Below are 18,600 nucleotides of genomic sequence, written 5' to 3'. Positions count from 1 at the left end.
ACATTAACGTGACCCAAGTCCTAGTCAGATTAACATAAATCCTACACTAAAGGCTTATTTCAGTTCCTGACTCCTGACTCAACATGTCAGACTTCCCACAAAAAATGAAAAGGTATGTCAAAAGACAAGAGAAAACAGTCCGAAGAGGAAAAAGTATTAGAGTCAGACTCCAATATGACTCTGATAATTGCAATCACATTTTTTTAAATTTTTTTTAACGTTTTATTTATTTTTGAGACAGAGAGTATGAACGGGGGAGGGGCAGAGAGAGAGGGAGACACAGAATCGGAAGCAGGCTCCAGGCTCTGAGCCATCAGCCCAGAGCCCGACGCGGGGCTCGAACTCACGGACCGCGAGATCGTGACCTGAGCTGAAGTCGGCCGCTTAACCGACTGAGCCACCCAAGCGCCCCTTTTTTGTTTTTTTAATATGAAATTTATTGTCAAATTGGTTTCCATACAACACCCAGCGCTCATCCCAACAGGTGCCCTCCTCAATACCCATTTAATATGTGCAGTGCTCTAATGGAAAATGTAGACAACATGAAAAAAGAGATAAGCAATATAAGCAGGGATATGGAAACACTAAGAAATAAAAAAAATTTAGAAATAAAAAGATGTAGTAAAGAAAGCCTTCAATGGGTTCTTCAGTAGACACGACAGAGCTGAGGAAAGAATCAGAGAGCATGAAGAGAGATTGATAGACATTTTCCAAACTAAAATGCAAAGAGAAAAAGAGAACAGCAGGCATCAGGGAGGAGAACGGACATGTAAGATTTGTGAGACAACTTCAAAAAGTGTGGCATTTGCATAATTGGGGCACAAGAAAGAAATAAAAAAGATAATAAGCAAAAGTATTTTAAGTAATAGTGGCTAAGGACTTTCCAAAACAAATCATAGACACAAAAGCACAGATCCAGGAAGCTCAGAGAACACAAAGCAGGATATATACAAAACACACACACACACACACACACACACACACACACACACAGAGAGAGAGAGAGAGAGAGGTATGTAATATTCTAATTACTGAAAACCAAGACAAAGGAAAAATCTCAAAAGAAGTTGAGGGCCAGTAAGAAGAAGCACCTGAACTAGAGGAACAAGAATAATAACTACAGTGGACTTGTACAATATGCAAAAGTTAATTACTTTCCTATATACTAGCAATAAACAACTCAATTTTGAAATTAAAAGCCAAATACCATTCACAATAGTACCAGAAATTAAAGTACACAGATATAAGTCTAAAAATATATATGGGTCGGCATCCAGAATACTACAAACCACTAAAGAAATTTTAAAAATCTAAATAAATGGGGAGATATTCCAAGTTTACATTAGAAGACTCTAATAAGATATTCATCTTCTCCACTTGACCCCTATATTTAACACAATCCCAATCAAAATCACACAAAAAGACACAACAAGCAAATTCTAAAGTTTATACAGAAAGGTAAAAGAGCAAGAATAGACAACATAACACTGAGGAAGGAGGACAAATTTGGAAGACTGACATTCCAAAACTTCCAAGTTTGCTCTAAGCTGTTGTAATCAAGAGAGTGTGGTACTCTTGAACAAAAGTAGACACATAGATCAATGGAACAGAATAGAGAGACTAGATGTGGGTCCACGCAAATACATTCATCCAATCTTTGTTTGATAAAGAAGCAAGGACAGTTTGATGGAGAAAGGAAAGTCTTTACAAGAAATGGTATTGGAATAACAGAACTTTCGTATATCAAAAAACAAAAACAAAAATATAGAAACAATTAAGGATCGAACGTTTGTATCCCTTCATCAATAAAACCATTCTAAATAAAATGTTCATTACAAAAAAGAGAGAGAGAGAGAGTTCAATGACATGGCCATGAGTGCCCAGGGGTACAGAAGCAGCAGCTTTGGCAGGAAATGCCCAATGATGTTGACACTAGCAACTGGTCATGGGATCCTGACTGTACCTTAACCTTGACTATTCCTCCAGCCATTCAGTTGATTCTGATATCTGTAAAGTTTCTTCCTAAGTTTATCAGGACCAGTTTTTGTTGCTTGCAAAAAATAAAAATCTTGACTACTAATGAAATTGGTAACAGAATGGGATTCAGACAAGAGCATTTCAAGGAAATGGAGAGAAACATGGGTTGGAATGCAAGTTAAACACAGTTAAAGTCCAGTATTCCTTGGAGACTCATTACTCGCTTTTTCTGAAGTGGTGATCTCTTAAGAGGAAATCTGTTTTTTTACATGCCCTACTGCCCCCAGCCACCACACACATGCATCCCTCCTTTACCATCTTCCAAACAAAAATTTGCAATCCAGCAGTTCTCACAGAGAAATCAGAAAATAAAACCAAAAAAGGCTGTACCCCAAGTGAATTTTGGAGCTTTGCTACTTTATTTTGAGACATTTGATATTTGGAGATATCTGATGTTTGAGAGTCTATGTGGGAATAGATTCAGACTGTAATAGGAGGAGGAAACAGATTTTGAACTGATATTACTTTATGAAATAAATTTGCTTATTTGAGTAACTGGAAGTAGATATTAATTGATTACCTAGTCAGTGTAGCTAAATTATAAGACAGATTCACTGCAAATTAGGATGAAATGCCCTAAGTCTCTTGACTTAAAATAGAAGATAAAATCCTAAGTATTAGGGAGATAAAAATATTGGAGTAGATTTATCATGTGTCATACACCTTACAACAAACTAATTATATCGTCTAAGAGGACCTAGAAGACTCTCAAACCAGTATTAAACAGAAACAGAAGCCAAGTGATCTTCTGGAGTGCCTTGAGGTATTTCTAGATGTGGGTTAAAGTAAATGAAAGACTACTGAAGCTATATTGTCTAAAAAGTGTCTATTTAAGATTTAATTAACAAATAAAATTCGGTTTCTCCACCTCATTAGTCTTATTTCAAACATTCAATAGCTACATGTGGCCAGTAGCCACCGTACTGGAAAGTGCAGATGTAGAACACTTCTCTCATCACGTCACAAAGAAGCAGTGCCATCAAAAGCTATAGTTCTTCAGGAACAAAGATGGTGGACACCCACCTGGACAAAAAGTACCAATTAGATGAGGTATTGGCTGAAAGCAAAGAAAACATGAAAAGTGGAAGAAAGGCATCAATACTACTTAAGTGCTCATCAACAAATCTAAAAACAAGGACTGTGGCCTCTACACAAATTTCTTTTCTTGGTATTCATGTGTGCAGTTACTGAAGCCATTTCCTTTTTCCTTCATTATTAAAGATAATACATTGCTTGTTAAACATAGTTTAATCATGAGGTATATAATATTAAGACTGTGAAAAGATTCAAAGAGATAATATTCTTAGACTTGAGGTGTGGTAGAGTCAATTCTAAGATTTTGTTTGCTATTCTTTTAGGGAGGGAATAAATACATTTTGTGATTGCACAGAAATGATGTCATTGCTCCTGAAGCTTTTATCTTTAACATAAGAAAATTTGGAAGGGAAATGGTACATGAGAATGTTAGATAGCAAAAGAGATAGGAAAAGACATTTGTTTCTTAACTGCTTATAATTTAAAACTCCTTTTTATTCACAACGCATTCCAAAATAAATGGGAGCAAAGACCTATTACAGAAGTGCAAAGCAGTTAGATATTCCTTATTCCAGCTAGTCAGGGAAATCTTTTGAGGAAAAATTAACATTATGAGGATTGTTATAATTCATTTTTTGCTTAATAAACTGGAATTTTTGCGTTGTTTGCCCCTGTAACACTGAGTAGTTCAGCCTCCCAAATAAATACTTCTCCCATAGAAGTTTGTGACAACCAAGAGTTTCTTACTCAATATCAAAAACTGTCCAGTGCTCTCAATATGTTTCCAGATATTAGTTCATGTAATTTTATAAAAAGGATACCACACAGCTGTGTATGGATAAAAATAACACAGCAAAACCAAAAGCAGAAAACAATCTGTTTTAATTATAAAATATTGGGAATTACTACTCGAAGAATAAGAAGGGCTTGCAAGGAAATTCTTCCTTCTTTGTCTTTACTAACCCTTTGTGGACACTAATAACGGACTCTAGAGAAGAGAAAACGATACACAGTCATTTAAAAGAGTGTACTTGGCAGACAAATTATAAACCCAGAAGAGAGCACAGTAGAGCAAAAGCCAACAGGTTCAGGCGGGTCCAAAGCTCCATATACCACATAGGTAGTTCAATGTTGAGTATAATTATGTCCAGTCTTTTCTTTGGAAACCATATGAATCTAAGTTTATGTAAACCCAAATCTATTTGAATCTAAAGCTATTGCAATATAGCAAAACACATGACAAATAAGCTTTAAGAAGCACTGTGCTTGGATTATGATATTGTGTGTTTCTAACCCACTGGCTTGGGGTTCTAACCCATTATGCTGGATTCACCTGGGTAGTTCTTCTGGTCTAGGTTTGCCTCACTAACATGGCTGATGGGACAATGTTGGTGACTGAGCTATGTGGATCTCATCATCCAGCAGCTTATTCCAGGTGTACTCTCTTGGTATAGGCAGAGGAGTGAAAGAGAAAACAGATATTTGTGTATATGTATACATATTTATGTATATATATGTATATGTGTACATATGTACACATTTACATGTGTGTATATATGTGTATACACACGTATATATAAGACTTCTAGAGGCTTAGACTCAGAACAGGCATGCTATTAGTTCTATTGTATTCTACTGAAAACAAAAATTACAGCTTAACAAGGCCAGTCCAGTTTCAAGGGGTCCCTACCTCTTGATGAGTGAATATACAGGGTCATCTGGACATTCGGGGTCACTTTTGTACTTAATGTTACTGTATACTTACAATCCGATCAAAATTTTACAAGGAATGGAGGTAGGTTTAGGCCTATAAAGCAAAATTTTGCAAAACTTTAGCTTGCATTAACACAGCATTATATGGTCACATAGTATAGGGGATACCAAAGATAGGAAAACTACAGTAAGGCCACTAAATGTAATTGGTAACAAAGTTCACATCCTTTTCATCTGAATACAAACAAGTAATTGGTGAAATGAGATTGCTAACATAATGAAAAGTTTTTGTACTTCAACAGTGAAGTAATACATTGAGCAAAAGTGAAAGGAGTTCTGGGGCACCTGGGTGGCTTAGTCAGTTAAGCATCCAACTTTGGCTCAGGTCATGATCTCACGGTTCACGAGTTTGAGTCCCACATGGGGCTCTGTGCTGAAAGCTCAGAGCCTGGAGCCCACCTCAGATTCTGTGTCTCCTCTCTCTCTCTCTCTCTCTCTCTCTCTCTCTCTCTCTGCTCTTCCTCTGCTAGCGCTCTCTCTCTCTCTTGCTCAAAAATAAACATTAAACATTTTTTTTAAAAAAGTGAAGTAGTTCATTGTGCTTGATTAACTAGCAAACTCCCATTAGAAGTAAATACTACATTGAGACTAAAAAGAGAAATCTATTAGCCCTCAAACAAAAACCTACAATCTATAATATCAGAGAAAGAAAAAGGGAGGGATATCTGGTCCTCAGCGGGGTATTTTTTTATTTTATTTTATTTTGCTTGTACAAGATTTTTAAGGAAACAATCTCATTATAAATTGTTCAGTATTAAAAAAAAAATATCGAGGCATCACAAAAGAATACATAGACCTAAAAAAAATCTTAATATACAAAATTGTAACAAGATAAACATGGATTTTTTGTTTGTTTTTGGCTACGTGGACATTGCTATACTACTTTGAAGGCGATAAGAAATTCCTCATCCAGAGTCCAAAATGATAGGTAAACCCTAAAAACACAGAACGAAAATAGAAGTGATGGATTATCATTTGGTCACCCTTTACATCGCCTACAATGTGCCTGCACAGTTGGATGATGGTTATAAGCATTTGAGTTTCTGGATTTCTTTTTCAATCAATTCTACTATCTGATTTTCAAAGGAAATAGCCAAAGATGAATCTTTTCTTGATGCAAAGGCCAGGATAACTGGCAAATAAATAAGTTCTTTTATTTTTATGAGGAGTTGAAGCAATACATCAGGACCAAGGGTAGAATGCAAATCTAGTTGTTGGGCCCAAGCAAGAAGCAAAACGTTAACACTCAGAACTTTGGTTCTCTGTTTTTAAGTGGAAAATGTTCTGAAGTAAGAATCCTGATAAATGTCAGTCGAGTTTCCATTGCATAAATTCTACGATATCTTACTATTTGATAACTTAAATGGTGCAGCATATATTACCACCAAAATCTGGAAAATAAGGAACAATAATGTTACATAATGCTTGTGATGTTATGTTTCAAAGAAGATTTATGTTTCACTCTCTTTGTTTTAAATTTTATTTTCATACTTCAAGGGGCAAGAGTATTGATTATCTGAGCTGAAATACTTTTTCACAGATGAGGCATACAACACTGACCAGCAATCTTCAGAAAATAATACCTTTCATCCTGGAATGATTCAATGCCTGAAGTGTTGATAATAAAAGCCCGGTTCATGCTCATGAGTGAAGCATCCACCAGTGTCTATTCTCACTTTCAAAATCACCCACTGGGGTTTATGGATGGCAAAGACATAAATGAGAAACTTGCTCTCAGAGGCCTGATGGGTTTGTCATGAAGCTTTTCTATATAAATAAAAGAGACACCGAGAATGGAAATTACATTATTTTTAGTGCTGTGTTAAAGGGAAAGGTCAAGTTAACCCCTTAAGAATTCAACGAGCAACATGATGTACTATGTGTCCAGCAAAGCAATCCCCGAATGGCCCTTATGGACATCTGGTGTAAATCATCCATCTTTTTGCCCCATTAAAATCAGTGGCACCTCATTAAAACAGTTCAGCAGCTGAGCGCACACATTATTTGGTTTTCAAGGAGTTAACGGAAACAGCTATAGGGATCGGGAAGGTTTTTGTCTTCAGGTGTTCATAGTCACCCAGACAAAGCAGCCAGTTGAAGCATTTCAAGAAGATCTACTTTCCCTGTCAAGGTGAGAAAGGTATAGCCATTTTTGAAATGGGATTTAAAAAAAAAAAAAAATCATCTCTATCTCCTGCAGCCCCTCACATTGCTAGCAATTACATCTTTTGGGGTCTGATAATTCTCTGGTCAGTAACAGTGCTGTCATATGTACTTTAACCCTGACCCAAAAGAATTAGTGAGTTTCTAAGAGGATATTTCAACCAAACGAGATGAGCATTTTGAAGTGTTACACTGTGGTGACCCCAATCACTCAGCCTTCGAGACAGGGAAGTTTGGTGGCTTGAAAACAAGGACCTGCACACTTTCTTCAGCCGAACACAGTGACTTCGAGGCACAATTGGGTCGTATCATTCAATGCTACTCTGAATCTTCCTTTTCTCCTGTTCACTATTTTCCACCATATTTCTTTCCATTCTTTGGCTCAGAATCTTTAAAATCATGACTGTTGTGGTCTTAGAAAATGCAACATTTCAAATAACTAGATCAGCTTTTTGCAAAGAACCTTTAAAGAGCACCTCTATTTGAACAGGAACAAAGATACTGAGAAAAAAGTTACACAGAACCATGCGTTGCTAAAAGCTCCCACACATCTTTTATTCTCCCAAGGTAAGCCACATCATATTCGGTTATAAACCCCCAGCTGCTACTGTATAGAATAAATTTTTGTTTCATTTCTGTTACACTCTCTCACTGACTTTGAAGTGTTCTACCTTTAAAAATAGTTCATGTAAATCAACAAAACTAAAAGGCAACCTACAGAGTGGGAGAAGATACTTGCAAATGACATACTTGATAAAGGATTAGTATCCAAAATCCATAAAAACAAAACAAAACAAAACAACTTTGCAAACTCGGCACCCAAAAAACGAATCATCCAGTGAAGAAATGGGCAGAAGACGTGACTAGACACTTTTCCAAAGAAGACATCCAGATGGCTAACAGACACATGAAAAGATACTCAATGTCACTCATCAGGGAAAGCACATCAAAGCCATCATACAAATCAAAGCCATGATGAGATACCCCTCTCACCTGTCAGAATGGCTAAAATTAACCACACAAGAAACAACAGGTGTTGGTGAGGATGTGGAGAAAGGGGAACACTTTTGCACTGTTGGTGGGAGTGAAAACTGGTGCAGCCACTCTGGAAAAGAGTGTGGAGTTGCCTCACAAGTTAAAAATCGAAATACCATATGATCCAATAATTGCACTACTAGGTATTTGCCCAAAGGATACAAAGATACAGATTCGAAGAGGTACATGCAGCCCAATGTTGATAAGAGCACTATTAACAATAGCCAGCTCTGGAGAGAGCCCAAATGTCCATTGACTGATGAGATAAAGATGACGTGGTATATACAATGGAATATTACTCAGCCATCAAAAAGAATGAAATCTTACCATTTGCAATGCCATGGATGGAGCTAGACTCTATTATGCTAAGTGAAATTAATTCAGTCAGAGACAGACAAATACCATATGATTTCACTCCTATGTGGAATTTAAAAAACAAAACAAATGGACAAATGCGATGGGAGCTGGAGAAGGAGAGAGAGAGAAACTATGAGAGACTCTTAAAGACAGAGAAAAAACTGAGGGTTGATGAAGGGAGGTGGGTGGGGGATGGGCTAGATGGGTGATGGGTACTAAAGAGCACTGGGTGTTGTATGTAAGTGATGAAGCACTGACTTCGATTGCAATCAATATTGTACCGTATTTTAACTAATTAAAATTTAAATTAAAATTTGCAAGAAAAAATAGTTAATATAAACAATAAATCAGTAAAAATACATAAAACATCTGTTCAACTAAAATGGATCACCAGTCTAGTTATTCCTGCAGCACCATGTAAATATGCCCGTAATTCAAACTTCTCACAGCTTTTAAGAGAACAAAAATCTTGATGCACCCTGCAAAAACTCTACCCCATATCTACACATTTATGTATGGGACGCATCTTACAGCTAGCGTTTTGTATCTACCATACTAACAAATTTCTAATAGTAACATTGATGTTTTTTGACTGCAAGAATTTACAATCATTGTTAGAAGTATAAATTAGTATGTATCATCTGGAAGGCACACAAATGTACCAGTAGCTTAAAAACAGGTAAAACACATGGATCTGAGAAGTCAATTTAATGAATCTTTCCTACTGAAAATATTTAAAAACATTTCTTAAGCCTTCACTACAAGGCTCATTACAACACTGTTTACAATAATGAAAAGAGTTATAATTTGATTGTCTAAGGTAGGAAACTGGTTAAATAAATTATGGTATATCCATACAATAGATTACTATGAAACTATTAAAATGAAATAAATAGACTACATGTATATATTACATGAATAATATGATGCTTGTAGACTTTAGAATTATAAATACAATGTATGTTTTTCTCTATTTCTAAATTTTCAATTATTAATAGGTATCCTATGAGCATCTTACAAAGTTTCAGAAAATCTAACCAAAACTAGCTTATATGAAGTAATATAGTGAACAAGATTAACATTTGTCAATGTGCTTGAATAATTAGCAAACTCACATTAAAAGTAATGTATCTATTTTACCTTTTCCTTTCTATGTTCTGCTTTTGTGCTGTTAATTCTTTCCTCGGGCATCTTCTTTCCTGGTAATCCCAGGGTGGCTCTGGCAACTCTCAAGTTTCTAGACCTCTTCCTTCAAGTCCAAAAGGGAAAATGGCATCCAAGCCCCAGAATTCCAAGCAAAAGTCTTGAGACTCCAACAAGACTTACAGGTTTTCAAGTTCCCAGCCCAAACCCATTCCCCCTTAAAAGATGTAATTTAATGCTGATTGGCTTAAACCATTCGAGGTCATCTCCAGCAGCTGAGTGTGGTATCAGTCTCATGCAAGCCAGTTAGCTGAAATCAGGAAGGAGGGCAATTTATTTTCTAAAAGATATTCAAGGGCATCTTGCAGAAGAAGTGGAAAGGATCCTGGAAGGAAAGAAAACATAAACATCCACTGTACACGCACACGATATTTGTAATATTAGAAAAATAAAAGTTACTATGTTAAAATGTGTATTTTTCTGTCTCGCTGTACCATCTGGATATGAAGGACATAAAGCAATTTCCCACTCCAACAACGAAGCCAGCCTCCTGGAGCCAGCTATCAATAAAACAGTGGAGTCATTACAATAACTCAGTTATTTGCACTTTATGCATCTCTCCACCTTTCACGGTTTAAGCTCTCCCCAAAGCTTGCTGCCGGGGTCTGCTCCTCAGCCATCCCCCATACAAATAGTGCCTCTTGTCTTTGAGCTCCCTATTCATGCAACCCTGATCAACAGTCTCCAGGGCTTTCCAATTATCCCTGAAAGGACACACAGAGTGAACTCTCCAACTAATAATATTACTAACATCTCTGGCTTATTGGATATATAATTTGTGTCACGTAAAGATTATCTCCAATGCTAACGACAATCCTACCAAGTAGGTGTTATTGTCCAAATTCATAACTGAATGAGGGAAAAGAGACTCAGAAAGTTTAAATTTTCCAAGGTGAAATATTTAGCAAATGGACAAACCAAGATCTGATCCCAGCTCTTTTTAAATTAGCGTGCTATTGTAACCTCTGATGTGTCGTGCCCCCCAGGGAACAAAGTGAACCTCACACACTGACCTAAGACTCCACGAAATGGGACAGAAGTTTTTGTCAAGGTAAAAGGATAAGGAGAACTCCTCCTAATCCGTGTTACCATTTTACCAAGCTAAAATAATGAAGACATTTAAATATTTCTTAAGAAGTCTTTTTCTTTCAGAATCACTTAAATCTATGACCCTATTACTCTGTTTTAAAGTGTGCCTTTGGGTTTGGCTGTCTCTAGAATTATAATTTGCAGCAAATTCATAATGAATACCTACACAAACCACATCTGGCTTCTGAGCTTTTAGTACACTTGAAGAGAGTTCCTTTTTTTCTTTTTCTTTTCTTTTCTTTCTTCTTTTTCTTTTCTTTTTCTTTTTTTTTTTTTTTTTTTTTGGAGGGGAGAGGGATAAAATCATTCCTTGTGTTAAAACATACAGTTTAGGCCCACGATTTAAGGGAGAAAAACTGGAATCAGGATTATAATCACAGTATTAATGAGGTATTCATTGAAAATATATATTCAGAAATATATATTTATAAAATTACAGATTGGAGCCTAAACTGATATATTACAGATAAGAACATTGAGACTCACAGAAATTCAGTGTCTGATCCATAATCATAATTCTTGGAAATACTGCCACCACAATCCAGGTATTCCAAATTGTCAAGTGATTTTTTTTCTATTAAATAACAGATCTAGGTTTCCTTAATAAACCAATAAACCAATTGTTCTAATTGGTTTTTCCCAAAGAAACATTTATTAAAAATCAAAATGCTGCACAGAAAATTTTCACCAAAAAATTTAAGGAATATGAATTTTACTTCTCATTTAGTCCTTTTATTATAACATCATTAAACACTAATAAAAATTCCATATATAGCTCTACAATCCTATGACAGTGCCTCATTGTTTCTTTTCATCGAACTATTTGGCTTTGTGCAAGCCTAGTATATTTTTGAAAGCTCAGGTAATTCAATAAATGTTTCAAAAAAACCCAACTTACTTCAGGATTCAAAAATCTTCCTTTAATTGTTAATCCATTATTTCCTTTAGTTGTTGAAGTCTTAGAATATCTCCTTTTTAGAATCTCCTGATTTTTCTTTAAAGAGGCAAAAATAGTATTTGGTCTTGCAAACTTCATCTTCTATTTCTGGGAGCATCTGCATATTACAAAGCTCTTGCCCCAAACTGGCACATTGTGAAATTGCCTAGTCTCTTAGTTTCCAAATAGAGTAAAGTCTTAGGTAGGTAAGACATATAGCTGACTCTGTAGGTAATTTTTCTGAGAAAAAAAAAATTAGAACCACTTATGTTTGCTTATTTATGATTTTTTTAAAAAGTTGAATAAAGATGCATGACCGAAGTATCCAAAGGAGAAGCAACATTCAGAACAGAAGTGTGTAACTTCCCCTTCCCTTCTTCCCTAGATCAGAAAACAAATGAATGTAAATTCTGGTCCTCGCCGTGGATTTCAGATTAAAGACACATGACACAACAGTTGGCTTTAAATCCAAGGGGTCAGAATGGAAAGTGTAACTTTTAAGTAATTCATCTTTTAGGATTGGTATCAGACTACTGTTATACTAGAGAAGACACATGCAGAAAACCTGTGGTCTCTCCCATAAGGGCTTTGATGTGGATTCTTCTTTTTTCCTTTTCATAAAAATGTAACTTGAAAGAAGAGAATAGCTCTACCTCTGAAAAATGATCCTGCTCTATTAAGAAGCAGACAAGGCAATAAGTTTAAAACAAAATTTAGGTGAGAGGGGGAGAAACAGCTGTAGGAATTAACCTAAAGTTCAGTAAACCTTGCCAAGACATGTGACAGTGCTTAACTTGCCCAGAGTGGGGACTCTCCTTAGAGACCTCTCCAAACATTATCAAACGCATTCCCTTTGAACGAGGCCAACTCCTGATAATAATACAAGCGAATCAAACTCAGGCATCTCCCCATAATGGGATTCAGATTCCTCACAAACTTGGGAGTGTTGAAGGTTTAATTACCCAGTAAAACAAGAAAAATGCATTATACAGTAGAGATAAATGAATAGGAACACCAGGGAAACATGTTTCTCCATAAGTCATTTGGTCACATGATTTCTTCCCCATTTCCTTTCCCTATTATTATAGCCATTTTATTACACTGCTCCTAAAGACAGAGGGCAAAAAGCAAAATACTCATAGCTTCCTTGAAGTACCTCCCAGATTGAATGTAATAGAGCACAAATTCCTGAAATGGCTTAAAGCTTTATAAAGGTTTCTTTTTAGTGTTTGTCAGATAGGAAAAAGCTGGTCACTATCAACCACTATAAAACCAAGTAGGCACCAAAAAAATGGCAAGAAAAACAGTGGATTGAATGTGTTCTTTTCTCTCTCTCTCTCTCAATCTCTCTCTCATTCTTTACTGGAACATTTTTCTTGTGTTTAATTGTTTCTCTTACAAGGCTACATTAATCATTGAAAAGTACCTAAATTATTTAGGTCTTAGGACTCGGTAACAACAGCTAAGAACTAAATTACTCCTTTTCCACACCTCACTCAGGAGTTTATGAACTGTAAGTGAATACAGATGTTTCTTACCTCAGGATGGGGTTGTGTCCCAATAAACCCATTCTAAGTTGAAGATATCCTAAGTCAAAAATGCATTTAATACACCTAGCCTGCCTAATATCATAGCTTAACCTAGCCCACCTTAAATGTGCTCTGGGCACCTACCTTCGTCTGCAGTTAGGCAAAATCATCTGATGCAAGCGCATTTTACAAGAAAGTGTTGAATATGCCCTGTAACTTATTGAATGCGGTACTAACAGTGAAAAACACAAGGGCTGTATGGGCACAGAATGGTCATAAGTGTATCGGCTGTTTACCCTCACGAGTGTGTGACTGGCTGGGAGCAGCAGCTGGCTGTCTCTGCCCAAGACCACCAGAGTGTTGTGCCATGTATCACCAGCCCAGGAAAAAATCCCAAACGCAAAATTTGCAGTCCAGTTTCTACGGAAAGATTCTTGTTTTTGCACCACCAAAAACTCAACAAATCCAAAGCCAAACCATTGTAAATCAGGGACCATCTTTTCTCCCTTGTCATTTTTCACCCTGGACCCAATCCCAGCCTCCTCTCCTCTGTTTCTTTTGATCCTTTCACACTCCATTTTCCGTTTAATGCTTAGTTTTATTTATGAATGTTAGACCAAACTTTGATATAAGGATTTGACATTATGTGATACAGATATAATAATAATGAGGATTGCAAAATTTTTCTTCCAGACTGTTGTGGAGCATTAGAATATGTTATGAAGGACAATCATGATGACACAGATCTCCAAAGTTACACAATATAAAATCAATAATAAGTTTTGGACACAAATGAATATATTAAGAGAAAAGCAAATAGAAAATAGAATTCTGTTGCACTGCTGTATTTATAATTTTCCCCAAAAATATGAAAGAAAAAAATAAAACGCTAAATATTCCCAGGAATAAAATAGCTTTAAAACTGCAAGAATGAACTAACCATATCACTGCTTGTGATTTCTTTAGAGTGGCAAAATGAACAATAAAAATGAGGACCAAATGTGAGAAAGAGAAAATGCTGGCTATTTTCTGTTACAAAGTAGTAAAAAAGAAAAAACAAACAAACAAACAAACAAAAATCTGAAGCCTGAAAAATACATATAAATATCTTACATGAACACTATTTGTAATAAAAGAAGAAAAAGAAACAGAACCTGAGAGCATATTTTAAATAGAGCAGATTGATACTTATTTGCCTAAAGCTGTCCTAATGAATAAAATCTTAGCATCTTCAGTTCTCCAGAACTATACATCATTTTTATAAGAATTCTCAGGTTCAAATCAAAAAGAAAGTCATCATACGCAGGTGAACCTAAGTTAAGATATGCCTGTAGTTATTCTCACGTTAAGAGTCAGTAACTATAAATTTCCAAACAGCTTACAAGCTCTGAAAACATTTCCAATCCAATTTGTTTTTCCTTATCCGCCCTCCTTTCTGTTTTTCTAAGGTGGTCTTCATCAACATCGCTACAGTGCAGAATGATCTAGCCAAACCGCCCCAACAAAAGAACCTTTATCCTCTGGAAGCTGCCGAATCAGAGCCACTTGACTGTAATTTCAGAAGTAATGACAGGCCTTAGGACTATCATTACGGTACTTTAGGCAAGAAAGTCTAAACTGGGATTTTTGCTCGTGCATGTGTAGTACTGAGCTAATTTACCGTTAGTGCAGTCAGGAACCCTGAACAAGCTGTCTAATGTGCCCACTCCATTTCTGGTTGACTACGAAGTGCAGAGATTAGTACTCATGCCATGTCAGCAAGAGCGACACGAGCTTGACCTTTCTCCAAACAGGAGGGAGACAGCTCTTCCACAGCCTTTTCCTGTATGAGCTCTTTGCAGGGCATTGTAACATATCATTACCAAGACATCACTGCCAAGGGTTGCCATTTTAGAGAAAACATACAAATGGCCCAATAATGGGTTTCTTCATGCGTCAATGGAAGCCGGTAAAAGGAGCTTTGTTTGTGTCCTTATTGTCTGATGTACTGGAACTAGAGTGTCTTTTTGACCTCTGTATTGTCATTCATATCTCTCAAACACAATACAGCCAGGCTATGAATGGAAGAAAAAGTGTTTGTAGAAATCAGCTGTAACCGGGTTGTCTCATCTGGCCAGCTTGGGACCAAATGCTGTCTGTTCACATTGAGCTAAATGGGAACGAGGAGTCCGGATTTATTCTTCCTTCTTCATGTAGAGCTGGCCCAGCTGGCAGTATAGCCTCTCATGCATTGTGTTCTCCTTTGTCAAAGCATATCGGCTTGGACTTCGGTACAAGTGGGGCTAATGATAACACCTCAGCCTCAGGACTGTCTACACAAAGAGCTGGTAGACCAGGAGATGGTGCTGGTTCATGAATTGACTTACATGTAAATAATTTGAAGTAGAAGAGGCCTCTGGCCTGTTTCTCTAAAGGATGTATACCAAAGAAAAGAGAAGGCTGACTCATAAACCCTGTGGTGAGCATGTTTTTTGACTCTGGCATTTATTCCCTCTTTTTTTTTTTTTTGGCAAGAGCCTAAGTTTGGTTTGGGCGCCTCCCACCTTCCATTCAGTCTAAGTGCTTGGGTGGGGCTCTACCCCTATCTTAGCCCCGAAGTTTGCGCTAAAGGCCTAAGCCAATCTGTGGGTGACATTTCTCTTGTCACAAGACTGCAGAGGAGGAAAAAAAAAAAAAAAGCCCTTAAATGTACACATGCTCCTTGAAGTGCTTACAAATCTAGGGTCTGAACCCAGTTCATTGGTTTTGGTTGGCTATTCATCTATCTGACTGACCTTATCAGAAAGAAGAAACAGGATTTATAATTTTAAGTTTCTGTTTAAACTATCTGCTAAAATTAATAGCTGTCAGAAACCATATAATACATTTTGTTCAACAGAACATGGGCTTATGTATTGCTAATTAGAGTGAATAACAGTCTAGGTTGGGGGTGCCTTTAGAAACCTCGATTGCTACATGTTAGCTCTATGCAAGATATTCAGTTGTATTATTCTGAAAGAATCCTGGGCAGTATCTTGAAGAGATGTTTTGAAATCAAATATGAATGCAATTAATAATATCACGAGTGATACCTTTTATTTTCTTATTTTTATCTAGAAGAAATTAGCCTGCTAAAGATGCCATTTTTGTAACTGAACATATCACTTTTTTCATATTAGAGGGACAATCAAGGCAACTATCACAGTCGTGAGCAGAATGTGAGAAAATTTCATTAATTCATGCTCCCATAAATTAAAAGAGCCTATCATTTCATTCATAACGGGCTGAAATTTTGCTTTGTGTTCTGATTTTTAAAACTCTTTATTGTGAAATAAACACACAAACAGGCCATACAAAGGAAAGAGATACAGCTCAATGATTTTTCATAAACCAAACACCTGTACCCTACATCAAGAATGAATACGTTGCCTGTGCCCTCATTTCCCTTCTCAATCACTACCCCTTCTTTTTCATTATCCTTTTCATAGTCATTATGCTGATTTTATGGAAAATTTTATGGAAATTGCTCTTTTTTACCTTTATGTCTAAGCATGCATCTCTCACACTTATCATTTATTTTTGCCTGTTTTCTTTAACTTTACATAAATAGAATTATACAATATATCTTCTTTTGTGCCTGGATTCTTTCATTCAACATTGTCTTTGTGAGATTCAACGATGTTGTTTCATATAGCTCTCGTTTATTTTTTTGACGTATTCGTGCTTATTGAGTGACATTTTTATTGTTTCTAGTTTTTGTCTATTACTAAACTTTACAATATTGCAAAGAAGATCCCTATAGTTGCCATAAACATTATTATACATGTCTGTGGCAACACAGACTTGCACTATTCTTGAGTATATACCTAAAGGTGGGATTATTGGTAGACGAAGTGGCAAACTGGGGTCTCAAGCCCGTGTCTCTTTAATTCCAAAATCAATGGAATGCATTAAATTTCTAGGATATATCACATTAAAAAATAGAAATAGAGATTAATAGATTATGCTTTGATAAAGTTGTTTTTGGCTGCTGGCTTTATCGAGATAACTCATTATAAATTATAAATAATAATGATAAATAATATCAGTAACTTTCTTCAATATTAGAGAGGCCGGAGATTTAAACATTGAGCAAAACCAGGAAGGTGATTTTCTTAGGTACTGGTATCAGTTATATTAGGGAAATTCTGAGGTTTTCATCCGTCCTGTTCTTAAGACAGGCAGATACAGTGAGCCAATGGCAGTGAGTGTGTGTGATTTTATGTTTCAAGAGATCAATATAACTAAAGTTTTGTAGGTCTCCACTTAAAGTAGTTATGTTCCTTGGCCTCAGGGTCTTGCACATCTGTACTGAACTAGCCACAGGCCAATGAAGAGTGTTATGAATCCCATTTTCATGTAATTTAGGAATTACGTGAAGTTTGCTTGGCTCACGAGATAACTAGTCAGTAAATGGAACTGCTACACTGGAACCTAATCTCGTAGAACTTTCACCTGCAAGGCCTTGAATCTACCACTTTGGTTTAAATGTTCTGTGTTTTTCAAATAGAATTCACATTGTTATCATTTCATGCATCTCCTGAATGGTTACTTCATCCGTATAAGACACACAAGCTTAAGCTTGCCAAATAAAACATAGGACACTACTAAATCTGAATTTCAGAGAAACAAACAAGTTTTTGGTGTATAAGCAATGTTTTTATTTGCCAAATCTGGCAACTCTCCCCAAGTTTAAGGTTCTTCATGCTGATATGTCTTTATAGTCACTATATGCTTTTACTATCTCATCATGACCCATAGAAAACATGAATTAAGAGGTTCTACTCTCCTCACTATTCTTGATCTCCTGGCAACTATAACAGAACTGGCTTTGAATATTGTCTCCTGTGACAACTTTAATATTCATGTTAAAAGGTCTTCAAAAATGATATCCAGAGTTTACTACTATACAAGCCAGATATCAGGTGGGAGCCTCAATGTCTCTGGGATTTTAATGAACTTGACTCAACCATTGCCATCTCTCCACTGTCTCAGTGAGACAGGAAATATAAGCTTCTTGCCAAGATTTCAACACAGTCCTGAGGACTTGATTTTCATGACTTCCTCTTCTCCTGGGCTCCTATCTCCTTATTTATCAACTCAAACGCTGCTTCACAGTGACCCCCAACTCCCCCTTCAAATTTTGCTGAAAAATTTATACACACAAGCTCCTCTATGAGTAAAGTTAGCTTTATATAAAGGATAAGTTCCTATAACAGGATTGCAAACAACTTTACAATAGTATTTTTGGTTTGTTTGTTTTAATAATTATATTCACAAACCATTGAAACTCCTGACCTCCATGGAATTTCACTGACCATTCAACTAGCCCAGACCTCTCACCATCTGGCCTCATACAAAGCGGCTAATGACTTGTAAGCTCTCAGGGAGCTTACCTTCTACCATAAGCATGAATTAAAGTCA

Source organism: Panthera leo, chromosome B3, assembly GCF_018350215.1.
Source record: "Panthera leo isolate Ple1 chromosome B3, P.leo_Ple1_pat1.1, whole genome shotgun sequence".
In the NCBI taxonomy this organism is placed as follows: Eukaryota; Metazoa; Chordata; class Mammalia; order Carnivora; family Felidae; genus Panthera; species Panthera leo.
The sequence above is the reverse complement of the archived record's forward strand: the minus strand, read 5'-3'. Positions refer to the sequence as shown.